Source organism: Hypanus sabinus, chromosome 15, assembly GCF_030144855.1.
Source record: "Hypanus sabinus isolate sHypSab1 chromosome 15, sHypSab1.hap1, whole genome shotgun sequence".
NCBI lineage: Eukaryota > Metazoa > Chordata > Chondrichthyes > Myliobatiformes > Dasyatidae > Hypanus > Hypanus sabinus.
Window position 1 is genome coordinate 18,426,999 of NC_082720.1, and position 14,338 is coordinate 18,441,336.

At 43.2% G+C, this 14,338-nt stretch overlaps 1 long non-coding RNA gene across 1 annotated transcript in view; it reads right to left on the bottom strand.

Moving 5' to 3' along the window:
- LOC132405338 (uncharacterized) overlaps positions 1 to 13,904 on the bottom strand; it is a 34,611-nt gene extending 20,707 nt beyond the window's left edge. The window contains exon 1 of the long non-coding RNA XR_009515823.1: positions 13,842 to 13,904. This is a non-coding gene — a long non-coding RNA (uncharacterized LOC132405338). The remainder of the gene's footprint in view (positions 1 to 13,841) is intronic.
- Between the last annotated feature and the right edge of the window lie 434 nt (positions 13,905 to 14,338).

Here is a 14,338-nt window from a genome sequence, read left to right on the forward strand (position 1 = left end):
GAATTCCAACAGAATGGTCAGGGAAGGTTTCCCCAAAAGGAAACCATGCCAACATCAACCTATTTTATCATGCAACTCTAAGTAACCCCAAAACCTCATCCTAAATAATGGCCTCTAACATTTTGTCAACCACTAAAGTCAGACTAATTAGCCTATAACTTCCTGTCTTAGGGAGTGGAATGACACTTTGATTTTTCAGAACTCTGGAACCATTCCAGAATATAGTGCTTCTTGAGGTTTCTTAATGCCTCAATAATCTCTTCAGCTACCTCTTTCAGATCCCTGGGGATCTCTAGACCATGACCTATCTAATATCTTCAGTCTTTTCAGATTCCCAAGCATCTTCTCCATAGTAATAGTAGTTACACTCACACCAGCTCTCTGGCTCTCTTGAATTTCTGGCATCCTGCTGGTGTTTTGCAAAGTGTGAAATACTTACTCAGTTCATTCACGATTACTTTGCTCCCAATTACTCTCTAACATGTTAAGGAACTAGAGCTGTAGCTGGATTACCTTCGGCTCACGCGGGAAAATGAGGGGGTATACAGAGGCAGTCACCCCTAAGATGCAGGAGACAAGTAGCTGGGTGACTGCCTGGAGAGGAAAGGGGAACTGACAGAAGTATTGGTACCAATGGCATAGATAGGGAAAGGGAGGCAGTCCTGAAAAGAGAACATAGCGAGTTATGCAGAAAGCTGAATAGTGCTACCTCTGGATAGCCATGTGCCAGTGAGGGTAGGAAAAGATGATATGGCAGACGAATGCATGGCTGAAGAATTGGTGAAGGGGGCAGGGTCTCAAGGTTCTGGATCAATGGGATCTTGTTTGGTGAAGGTATGACCTGTACAAAAGGGTGGGTGACCCTAAACCCGAGGAGGGGACCAATATCCTTGCAGGCAGAGATGTGGAGGAGGGTTTAAACTAATTTGCCGGAGGAATGGGAACCAGAGTGATAAGGCTGAGGATGGGGCAGTTGGTACACAACTAGATGCAGTGTGTTGTGAGACTGTGAAGAAGGACAGGCATCTGATGGGGCAAAATTGCACTCAGTGGGGTGTGTTAAAGAGCAGCAGGTGGTCAAATTCAAAAAGACTGATGCATAAAGGACTGCAGGCATTATAATTGAATGCACACAGCATACAGAATTAGGTAGATGTTCTTGTAGCGCAGTTAAAGATTGGCAGGTATGATGTGGGCTAAAAGAAGATTTTAGTCTGGAGCTTAATATCTAAGGATACGCATTGTATCGAAAGGACAGGCAGGTAGGCAGAGGGGGTGAGGTGGCTCTGTTGGTAAAAAGTGAAACCAGATCTTTAGATCGAGGTGACATAGGATTGGAAGATGTAGAACCCTTGTGGGTAGAGTTAAAAAAGTAAGAGTAAAAGAACCCTGATGGGAGTTATATACAGAGCCCCCCCCCCAACAATAGAAAGGATGAGGGCTACAAATTACAATAGGGGAAATGATCCAGATTCCAGCATCAGCAGTCTCCAGATTTTAAAGCACACCTAGCCCACTGTTTCATTCTACAACCCTGCATATCCATGAAGCTTATTCCCACGTCCTGCCTGTTTTCGTCTTTGGCATTGTGCAATGCGTTGCTGCTGAGTTAAATTGTCAGGGCAGGTTGCACGGCATAGGAGGTTCTGGAGATGCTAGACTGGGTTTGTGGTCCCTCCACTGTGAGAGGGGATCGTAAACCTGAGAGGGTGTGGTGTGAGTAGGATCTTAAACGGCTTGACGTGATAAGGCTCCAATATCTGCTCCCTCTAGGTGCACGGAGCAAGAATGAGGAGGTGTAACCTTGCGGCTGGAAATTGACTGTGCAGGATTCAAATCTGCAAATACTTCCTCATACAAAGGTAAATAGAAATGGGGTTTCCAAGACTACAAATTATTAACATTTTGGAATACAGGAGACATGGAAGCAAAGAAATGAAGATGTAGATCAGCTTTTATGTTATTAACTGGTGAAGTGAATTTAAAGAGGTTGGATCAGGTAACCAGGTGCTGAGCGAGGTTACTAGAGCCACCCTCGGTTGCTGAGAAGCCCCTGTATATTGAGGCATACATTGATAACTCATGTTCCTCTTCCCAAACTTGCTCTTCTCAACAATGGATGAAAGAGAAAGCTGAATGATGCCCATCAATTAACACCAATTACCAGAATTAGATGGATACCATTAACTTTAAATAGCCTGCTTTTCTTTCATGAGGCTTGTGGTGAAAGGAGGAACTAACGTAATTGTAGATTCACTGATGCATGTTAGTGGGGCCCTCTGTTGACAAAATGGGGACAGAGCAACATTCTCATGCTTCCATCATAGTCTAGAAAACAGTTCATTCACTGCCATTACACTACACGTAACGGTGCAAGGTTTAGTTTACCCCAAGGTAGTGCTGGTGATCTCTCTGGATGTAATTGCAGCAACTGTGAAATTGAACCTAAAATCTTCAGACCTGATAACCTCTCTGTAGCATGCTCCTCTCCCTATTGTCGGTTATACATAGACTCCAAATGTTTCCTCCAGTTCCAGTCAAGTTGGACTCAATACTTCACGTTACGTGAGAAGTCTCAATGAACCAGCAGCATATTTTATCATTTTTCTTTTAATGAAACATTAAGATGACCAGACACCTTTGAACTGACCTTCAGTTGCTCAGACGGTTTCACTCAATTTCACAGAATACGCTTAAACTAACGGGGGTATTTTTTCCAATCATGATAGAGTTTGTAGCACTCTTTAGCTGGTACTTAGGATGGGTTGGGGACCACAGGGCAGGAAGTGCTGACATCTCCATCAAGTCTTCAGGAACAGCCTAGAGAGCCTTGCTAATGAATATCATCATGATAAGCTTAAGTTTTCCAAGGCTGTCATCCCTGAGATAGGCAGTGGTCTGTAGTAAGATCAGCTTATGTCTGAACTTTCTGTGGAGGTTCAGGTTGTGTTGACTCTTGAATTTATTGCCAACTGAGCTTTCAAAGTTCCAGAGCATTCCACAGATTTGCCACTCATTGGCTAAAATACTCCTCCTTACCACCATTCTAGAAGGTTGCCCCTCAGTTTTGAGGCTGAGCCCTCTAGTTCTGGGTACCTCGACCATAGGAAAGTTCTTCTCCCCATCCACCCAATCTAGCCCTTAAACATTCAGTAGGTTTCAATGAGATTCTCTCACATTCTTGTAAATTCCAGTGACTACAGGCCCAAGGCTGACAAATACTCCTCATATGTTAACGCCTTCATTCCCAGAATCTCCTCTGGACTCTCTCCAATGATGGACATGGCCCAGTCCATCACAGGCAAAGCCCTTCCCACCTCATGTACAAGGTGTGCTGTCACAAGAAAGCAGCATCCATCATCAAGGTCACCCAAAATCCAGACCATGCTCTCTTCTTGCTGTTGCCAACAGGAAGGAGGTACAGGAGCTTCAGCTCCCACACCACCAGGATCAGGGACAGTTATTACCCTTCAACCATCAGGCCCCTGAACCAGTGCGGTTAACTTCACTCGACTCAACTCTGAAATGGATCCACAACAGACGGACACACTTTCAAGGACTCTTCTTGGTACTATTTATTCATTTATTTAGTCAGCTGTCATTTATTTATTTATTTATTATTTTTGTAATTGCACATTTTGCCTTCTTTTGCACATTTGTTGTTTGTCAGACTTTGTGTATGGTTTTTCATTGACTCTCTCTTTGTTCTAATGTGAATGGCTGCAAGAAAATGAATTTCAAGGTAGAATATGATGACATATGTATACTTTGACAGTAAATTTACTTTGACCTTTGATATTATGAACCTGCTGTGAATTACGCACTGGAGTCCCAGCTCCCTCTGCACCTCAAAGCTCTACAATAGCTCATCATTCAGAGTAAATGTTTATCTATTTTTCCTGTCAAAATAGATAATTTCCCTTATTCCATATTAAACTCCATTGAACTTATTTAAACCTATCCATGTTCCTTTATAGGCTCCTAATATTCTCTTCATAATTTCATTTCCTAGTTATCTTTGTGTCAATAGCAAACTTATCAATCACATCTCCACTGGCTTCGTCCAAGTTATTTATATAAACTGTAAGAAGCTGATGGGTAGGGGTGGAGATACGTCTCTACCAAAGTGGGTGGTAGGAGCTCCTTCCCTCCGCTAGCCTGCAGGTCACCCTTAGGCAAGATGTAGCACCTGCTGAGCCCCCGATCAGGGTCATGAGAAGCCTTGGGAGCAGGTGGTGGAAGGTCGCATGAGCAGGTGGTGCAGATTATAAGTCCTGGTTATGTGACCATTGAAGCCGATCTCTGAAGAGTATTGATAACGGCTGGGGTCACCCTTCTTGTAAAGACACTGCCCAGAAGAAGGCATTGGCAAACCACTTCTATAGAATTCTGTAGAGTTTGCCAAGAACAATCACAGACCATGATCATATGACGCAGCACAGAATGATGATGATGAAGAAACTGAAGCCCCTATGACACATCTCTCATTATATCTTACCATTTATCCCTGCTTGCTGCTTCCTAAGATTAATTAATTTAAGATAAGCTAGGTAATCTTCCATTCATACCAATTTGCTATCTCTTTTGTCATGAATTTTTATTTTCTGCAAGATTTTGATTCAGCTTTTTATCAAAAGTCTTCTAGAAATCTAAGTACATCCACCGGACTCCCTATATAGCGTTGCAAATTGCTTCTTCAAGTGGCTCAAATAAGCTGGTAAAGCCTGATTCCCTTTCATCAAACCACGTGGACATTGCCCAATGACTCTATATTTTTTAACTGCCCAGCCTACATAGGATTGACCATCCCAGGGAGACAAGTGTAACCAATCCCTGCCAGGCTCTTCTTTTCCTGGGCCTGGTGGTTTTCCTGACACCTGCTGCACAGGACATTGCTTTAGGTATGCATCTTGTTGACCCTTTGAGTGAATGTGCAAGCTGCTTCCCTCCCCCTTCGGTCTCTTCCCTGGCAGACAGGTTGTGCTCCTGCCTTGGAGAGTGCGGCTTTAACTGCTGACACCTATCATTGAGTGCTGCTTAGTGAAGAGGTGGCAGCTGAACTGAATTGAGTGACGTCCTGTCTGGAATTGCACAGACAGAGGTTAATAGATTTTTTAATTTCAAGGGAATTAAGGATAACAGAGTTGGTACAGGAAGGTGGTGCGAATACGTCTCGATCTTATTAACTGTTGAAGCAGGTACGAGAAGCTGTATGACCTACCCCTGCTTTTATTTCTTATGTTTCTTTGTCAGGTAACTATTGCCACTCGCTTGAGGGCCCTGGAGTGAGGGGGAAAATATAATCCTGGGAAGTAAAGAATGCAAGTTTAATTCACCCGCAATCCTATTGTTGTAGAACACGAGGGGCGACAATTTTGAGTTTCTTTCTTTAACAGGGGTGGAGGGTGAGGTTGATACATTGTTAGAAGCACCAGCTTTTGGATCAAATATTAATCGAGGTCCTATCTCCCCCTCCTCAGGGGGAAAACTCACATTCTGTTACGTGGCTGAACAGAAATTAGTTTGTCATCATTCATCCGTCAGCATCTGAAGCAGATTATCTGGCCTTTGCTGTTTGGTGCACACAGATCGGTTGTCTTTAGTCCAACATTACAACAATGCCCACTCCAAAGGTAGTTCATTGGCTGTAAACTGAAATGATTTGGGTCTTCATCGGCTGTAGAAAGATACTTCAGAAGATAAAAGAAAAATCCTCCCACTGTTTTCTCCTGCTTAAGTTAATATGCAAGTTCCACTAATACTGATCAGGAGGACAGTTTTGGCAGGGGGACAAGTAATTGTTGGATCTCTTCCATTTAATTGTAGACAGCTTCAGGTGGTTGGACTGTTAAATTATTCATTTAAGTGTGTTATGAATTCCATCATTCACTGCCATGAATATCTCTCTGCCAGCAGGGGACAAACCAATCAGTCCCCTCACCTATTATGGTTATTAGAATCATTAAACCCTCATAATACCATCTGCCTCCCAGCTTACTCTACACTGGATTTAATTACTGTGGAATCAATAGCAGCGTTGTGATCAGTATCATGAAATACTTGGTAGGATCACTCAGCATTCTGGGCTTGGAAAACTTCTCAGCCCACAATGTTGTGCACCAGTGGCACGACTCAATATTAGAACTCCCATCAATAACCTTCATGCTCTAAGCTAAATCAGAGAATCATTAAAGTTTCTCTTTCCAAATGATAATTGATTTATAGTGGCAATAACCTGCATTCATAAGACTGTACTTAACAATGAAAATGTCCCAAGACTCTTCATCAAAGTCATCTGAAAAATACTTGGCCCAAAAGAGTGGAAGTTATAACAGATGACCATGCATTTAATCAGTGTTAGAGACTGAAGCCGTATTTGAGGAAAAGGATGGAGAGCTTGGGGAAGAGAATTCCGGAACGTGGGAAGCAGGAGAATGAAGGGCCCAGCCACCAGTTCGGCTGGGATTATTGCAGTCCTCTGTCGTTTCCCCACACATTTACTTTTGGAGATGTCACAACAGAGTTGTGAAATACCAAGAAGTTGCTTAATTCCAAAGGGGAATCTCAGAATCACAGATGGTTACAGCTTGGAAAGAGGCCATTTGACCCATTGATGCAGTACTATCCGTGTGAAATCATTTTCCTAATTCCACTACCCCATCCTTTCGCATTGCCTTGTAAATTCTTTCTTTCTTCTGACTTCCTTTTGAATGCCACAAGTGAATAAGCTTCCATTACTATGCCTAGCATTCCACTCCAGACCTGAATTACAAACTGACAAACTAAAGCCCCTCATCCCTGGCATCACTCTGCTCCCTTTCTGAAGGTGTGGTGCCCAGAACGGGAAACAGTACTCCACCTGTGGCAAGGGCAATATTTGAAAAAGGTTCAGATTAACTTGCATTGTACTCTATGTCTGTATGAGCTTGGGATCTGAATAACATTTTAACCATTTTCTCAACCTGTCTGGTTACTTGCGATTCTTTTTTTTGTAATTTATTTTTTTATTGAAGTTCATCAAACAAACATTTCCATAAGATGTATTTCAGTCATTGTACGTGTATATCATATAATCATATATAATCACAGAATCTCCACAAAGTATTTATCTGAGGTATACACTTATAGAAAAGAGTGGAAAGAAAAAACAAGCAAAAGGAAAGAACTATGTACAAGTAGGGAGTGATCTTTTTTTTTACAACAGATTCATTGATTTGTGAGAATAAAATCAGGCCTATGAGGCATTATGTAGTTAAATTATTTTTCCCAGTATGAATCAAATTGTTCCAGCTTATGATTAACAGCTGCTGTTATCTTCTCCATTTCTGGTTACTGTATTCCCCACAGTCCTTTTGGATCTTCTCCCCTTTCAGAATTTTGCCCTCTAGTTTATATCACCTCTTCTTTTTCTTCCTATCACTATGTAGCCTGTCACATCTCTTAGCATTAATTTCCATCTGCCAGTGACCTGCCCATTCTATTGCTATGTTTGTATTTCCTTTCAGTCTCTCCCATCTCCTCATCATTCACTACAACTCAAAGCTTTGTACATTCTGTACATTTGGAAATCATTTCACCTCCAAGCTCAGGTCATTAATATACATTGAGAAAAGCAGCTTTCTCAGTACTGGGCTCTGGCGGTCTCCACCCAACTCTTCCTTCCAGCCTGTAAAGTAACCTTCCAGTATTATATTCTTTCATATTTATAAATGTTCTATCTGTACAGCCAGACTCCCTTTTATTTCATGGATTTCAAACTTTATGACACCTAAAATATGCAATTTTATGAAAGTCTCTTGGAAGAACATACACATACCAACAACGGATCTCCAACTGACCACAAGTAGTCCATCAGTGGGAGGTCATGCCATGCATGTTCAAAAGCAATATGGCAGAAGGAAACCCAGTGGGTTTAAGAGGGTTATGGCAAATAAAATCCTCGTGAGTTTAAAAGAAATGTGGAGGCAGAGGCCTAGTAAGTTCAAAGGTAGTTCTAGGCTTAATTAGAGCTGAGGAATTTAAAAAGTTTATGTGGGTGAGTAAAATAACTGCAATAGTATTTTAAGTAGATTATTTGTCAAGCCATCAGTCAAAACTGTCAGGGCACCTACCCAAGATACAATTCCACAGGACCTTAAGTGCTGGGTAGAGCAGATAAAAGCTAAACTCATAACTGCTTCCTTTACCAAGACATCAATTTTACCATCAGCTTTGAAAACACTGAAGTTTCTTTAGGCCTGGTTTTGTGTGATTTGTACTTCTTGTTCTGTTTCCCACTGAGTTCCACTTAGCTTTACCATCAATTGCCATTATTTGCAGTGCCATTTAATATCGATCCCTCTTGCTTGTGTCCTGACGTAAGTTTTATCTGCAGATTATGGAAAAGCAAAGGTTCTCACTGGAGTGTTGGTTACTAAGCTTAGAGATTGGCATTAGGTCCTCTTACCAGAGAGCATGCACTTCAGATGTGAGGGTAATTTCAAGGGAGATGTGCAGGACTAGTTTTCACCGCAGAGCTCTTAAACACTGTGAACGGAAGAATGTGCACAAACGCAGGCAGAAGGGACGATTTTAGTTCATCTGGAACATCAAAGGCTGAAGGACCTGCTCCTGCGCTGTACTGATCTATTTTGAGCGGAAAACCAATTGTCTGTTTCTCCAGTAGTCTCCAAGAGACCAGTCATCAGGTGTCTGAGAGTGACAGCGTCGCACTGACATGCATATGATCATGGGGAAATGCTGTTCTTTGTGTGTGCTGATGGAATGACTACCAGAAGCTCCAGATAATGGGAAGAAATGTGAAGAATCATCAAAGGTTCTTCATCTCTACAGATTAGGCAGTCTGGCAGAAGTAGGAGGAGCAGTGCTTGAATATATTTTTAAGGAAGTGGTAACAGGACATTTTGAGAATAACAATTATGCAGTCTCAACAAGGATATTTGAAACAGAAATAATGTTTGACAAATATGATCATTTTTATGAGGTTGTAACTAGCAGAATATCCACTAGCAGGTGGATGTACCATTTTGAACGTTCAGGCATTTGATAAAGCGCAGCACAAATCATTTTGTTGAAGGATTCAAAATATTCATATCAGCTTAAGACTGAAAGCTGTCAGCTGTGCGAATCACCAGGGGATGTAGACCGATGCAGTGAATTGGTGAGGACATGGTAGATGGCGTGAAACATGAAAGGTTTCAGAGTTCTGAGAGATATTAAACTCCTTGTACCCCAAATCACTGAAAGATTTTTAAAAGCTCTTTTCTGATTGGTTAAATGTGTGGCAGCTCTGCCAATATACACAAGATAGGGTCAAGTGGATAGCCATTGTGAGATTAGGCCAGTGTAAGGTGGGGAGCTGAGGCTTTGTCTCAAGTGTCTTGAATCACAAGTAAGAACTTTACTTTCCTGTTGACCCCTGAACTTTGACTTCAGACAAAATGGCAGTCAGGACAGTGAAATGCTCCTCCTGCAGGATGTGGGAAGCCAGGGAAACACACCGTCTCTCTGATGACTACATCTGTGGGAGGTGTACCCAGCTGTAACTCCTGACAGATAGGTCAAGGAATTGGAGATGCAGCTGGATATTCTCAGGATCGTTTAGGACGCTGAGGATATTACAGGTGAGAGTCTTAGTGAGGTGGTCATGTCTAAGGTGCAGGCTACAGAGGCATGGGTGACCATCAGATAAAGAAAGGGAGTAGGCAGAAAGCCCAGGGTTCCCCTGTGGCTATTCTTATCTGTAATGGGTCACTGTCAGGGGTGGGAGGAGGAATGACCTTTCAGAGGCTTTTCGGGTCAATGGCATCATGCCTGGCTCTGAGGGAAAGAAGGGAAGGGTGATCAGGCAGAGCGATAGTGATAGGGGACTCGTTAGTGAGGGGCACAGGCAGGTGATATTGTGACTGCAATCCGGACTCCAGGATGGTATCAAGGTCAAAGATGTGTAGCATTGGGTATAGGTATTCGGTATATCCTGTGAGTAGACAGAGGTTATGGCCACAAAGGTACTGATGACGTAAGCAGTAGCAAGGTTGAGGTCCTGCAAAGGGAATTTAGAGAGCTAGAAAGAAAATTAAAAAGTAGAACTTCCTGAGATTCAGTCTTGGGATTACCACCCACGTCAAGTGCCAATGAGATGAAAAATAGATACATGGTGCAGTCCAATATGTGGCAAAGGAACTGGAGCAGGAAGGGGGGCTCCAGATCATTGATCGTGAATCACTGAGCTCTCTTCCAGGGCAGGTAGGACCTGCACTACAAGCATCTGAACTGGAGGAGAACTAATATCCTCACTGGAAGGTTTGCCAGCACTACTCAATGGGCTTAAATCTGAGCGGCAGGTGAATAGAGTGGAGCCGAAATGAGAGCAAGAGAGATGGTGTGACAAGTAAGACTAAAGAAAGGACAGCGACAGGCAGGCTAGTAAATGTGGTGGATTGATTTGCTAAAATGTGTTTATTCTAATACACGGTGTACTATGCGTAAGGAGGATGAAATTAAAGTGTGATTCAGTACAATAGTGTTGTTACCATGACAGAGACCTGACTGTCTGACGAATAGGACTGGCTGATCATCATTCCTGGGTCTTGCTGTTTCAGATGTGATATGGGGAGGGTGTGGTAAAAGAGGTGGAGGGGTTGTACTATTGACAGTGGAGAGTGTCACAGCGATACTCAGAGAGGAAACACTGGAGGACTCATCCAAGAGGCAACTTGGGTGGAGTAAGAAATAAGAAAAGTGTCATTACGATCAGGGGATTTACTATTGATGCCCCAGTAGTCACCAAGAGATGGAGGAACAGATATGCAGATAGGTTAGAGATAAAAACATTTTCTTCTTACCCTTTCCCTTGCATGAACACCGAGCTCTCATGATCTATGAAGGTGTTAACCTTAGAACAGTACAGCACAGTACAGTCCTTTCAGCCCTCCATGTTGTGCTGACCCATATAATCCTTTAAAAAAAAGTACTAAACCCACACTACCCCATAACCCTCCATTTTTCTTTCATCCATGTGCCTGTCCAAGAGGCTCTTAAATACCCCTAATGTTTTAGCCTCCTCCACCATCCCTGGCAAGTCATTCCAGGCACTCACAACCCTCTGGATAAAAAACTTACTCTTGATTTCTCCCCTAAACTTCCCTCCCTTAATTTTGTACATATGCCCTCTGGTGTTTGCTGTTGGTGCCCTGGGAAACAGGTACTGACTATTCACCCTATCTATGCCTCTCATAATCTTGTAGACCTCTATCAAGTCCCCTCTCATTCTTCTACGCTCCAAAGAGAAAAGTCCCAGCTCTGCTAACCTTGCTTCATATGACTTGTTCTCCAATCCAGGCCACATCCTGGTAAATCTCCTCTGCACCCTCTCCATAGCTTCCAGAGGTGATCAGAATTGAACACAATACTCTAAGTGTGGTCTCACCAGAGATTTGTAGAGTTGCAACATGACCTCTCTACTCTTGAACTCAATCCCCCTATTAATGAAGCCTAGCATCCCATAGGCCTTCTTAACTACCCTATCAACCTGTGCAGCGACCTTGAAGGATGTATGGATTTGAACCCCATGGTCCCTTTGTTCATCCACACTCTTAAGTAAATGACAATTAATCCTGTACTAAGTCTTCTGGTTTGTCCTTCCAAAATGCATCACCTCACTCTTGTCTGGATTGAACTCCATCTGCCATTTTTCTGCCCAACTCTGCAGCCTGTCTATATCCTCTTGTAACCTTCAACCACCTATAGCTCCATCCACAACTCCTCCAATCTTCGTGTCATCTGCAAACTTACTCACCCATCCTTACACTTCTACATCCAGGTCATTTATAAAAATCACAAATAGCAGGGGTCCCAGGACAGATCCCAGTGGCACTCCACTAGTCACCGACCTCCAGGCAGAATACTTTCCTTCCACAACTATCCTCTGCTTTCTGCCTTTAAGCCAATTTTTTATCCAAACAGCCAAGGTTCTACTTATCCCATGCCTCATGACTTTCTGGATGAGTCTCTCATGAGGGACCTTGTCAAATGCTTTGCTAAAGTCCATGTAGACCACATCCACTGCCCTACCCTCATCAATTTCTTTTGTTACCTCTTCAATAAACTCAATCATGCTCATGAGGCACGATCTTCCCTTCACAAAGCCATGTTGACTATCCATGACTTCTCCAAATGCTCATAGGTCCTTTCCTTAAGAATCCTTTCCAGTAGTTTGCATACGACCAACGTTAGACTCACCGGTCTATAGTTCCCAGGTTTCTCCCTATTACCTTTTTTAAACAAGGGAACTATATTTGCCATTCTCCAGTCCTCTGGCACTTCCCCTGCAGCCAAAGCGGATTCAAAGATGGCAGGCTAATGCTCCTGCGATCTCTTCTCTCAATTCCCACAACAACCTGGGGTGTATCATATCCGGCCCTGGGGATTTATCAAACTTAATGTTTTTAAGAAGATCCAGCACTACTTCTTCCTTAATCTCCACACTGTCCAGCACACAGGCCTGCTCTACTTCGACCTCATTCTGATCACGATCCTTTTCACTTGAGAATGCTGAAGTATTCATTTAGGACCTCCCCAACCTCCTCCGCCTCCAGGCACATGTTGCCCTCTTTACCCTTTAGTGGTCCCACCTTCGTTCTCATCATCCTCCGATTCTTCACATACGCCTAGAACACCTTGGGGTTCTCCTTAATCCTACATGCCAAGGCTTTCTCATGCCCCCTTCGAGCTCTCCCAAGTGCTTTCTTTAGCTCCTTCCTGGCTACCCTATATTTCTCATAAGCCCCTCCTACTTCCTGCTTCTTATATCTAACATATGCTTCCTTTTTCTTCTTGATGAGTTGCCTCACATGTTTCGTCAGCATACTGTGTCAGGAATCCTTCTTGAACACACCTGACAAATTCAGCCCCATCCATCCCCCTTGCACTCAGGAGCTGCCAGTCAATATGAGGGAAGTTGAAATCACCCATAACTACTACCCTGTATTTCCTGCTCCATTCTAAAATCTGCCTGCTTATCAGCTCCTCAGTGTCCCGAGGGCTATTTGGGGGCCTATAGACTGCTCCCAGCACAGTGACTGATCCCTTCCTATTTCTGACTTCCACCCAGACTGACTCCGTGACACTCCTTCTGCAGCATCCTCCCTTTCTATAGCCGTGATACTATCCCTGACCAGCAATGCCACTTTCCCCCCCCCCCCTTTCTACCTCCCATCCTATTCCTTTTAAAACATCTGAACCCCGGGACCTGCATCATCCAAACCTGCCCTTCCTCCAACCAAGTTTCAGTAACGGCCACAACATCGTAGTTCCACGTACTAATCCACGCTCTAAGTTCCTCCTTGTTCCTAATACTCCTAATATTGAAATAGACACATTTCAACCCCTTTAACTGGCTACAATTATATTCTGTCCCCTGCCTGTCCTTCCTCATCAACTCCGAACTCTTAGCATCATGCCCTTGTCCTTCTACCTTAATCCCTGCACTCACATTCTGATTCCCACCCCCCTGCCAAACTAGTTTAAACCTGTCCTTTTTGTACAGGTCACACCCACTCCAAAAGAGGTCCCAATGATTTAGAAATCTGAATCCCTGCCCCCCTGCTCAGCCACGCATTTATCCTCCTCCTCATTCTATTTCTATTCTCACTGTCGCGTGGCACAGGCATTAATCCCAAAATTACTACCTTTGAGGTCCTGCTTTTCAACTTCCTTCCTAACTCCCTGTAATCTTCTTTCAGGACCTCTTCCCTTGTCCCTTTTGTTATGAGCTTTTCGATATCAATACACAGAAATTGAGTCCTCTGTTTATAAACAAGAGAAAATCTGCTTGGTCTTACTGCTGAAGAGTCTCGGGCTGAAACGTCAACCGTACCCTTTTCCATTGATGCTGCCTGGCCTGCTGAGCTCCTCCAGTATTTTGTGTGTGTTCCTTTGATTACCTTGTAATCTAATTTCCTGCTAGTTAATGATTAGTGATCTGGTAATCGTACAATCCTGCATGTCTGTGTGATTTAGATACTTCCACAAAGTTTTCCTTTACAGCAATTAAACTCAATGAAGCCTCTCAGCAGCTGTAGTTAAGAAACAAGCCACATTAGTCTGGATGATATAGATAAGGCAGCTTGGCTCCCTAAATCTCATCTGGTTTCTTCTCAGTTAACCTCTACGGTGTCTGTCTGGTCGCAGACATATCGCACTCACCTTTGGTCACAGCATTTTATTGCAAGGATGCAGAAATCTCAGGGAAGATTCAGAAAAGGTAAGAACATAAGATATAGGAGCAGAATTAGGCCATTCGGCTCCACCATTTAATCATGGCTGACTTCTTTTCCTT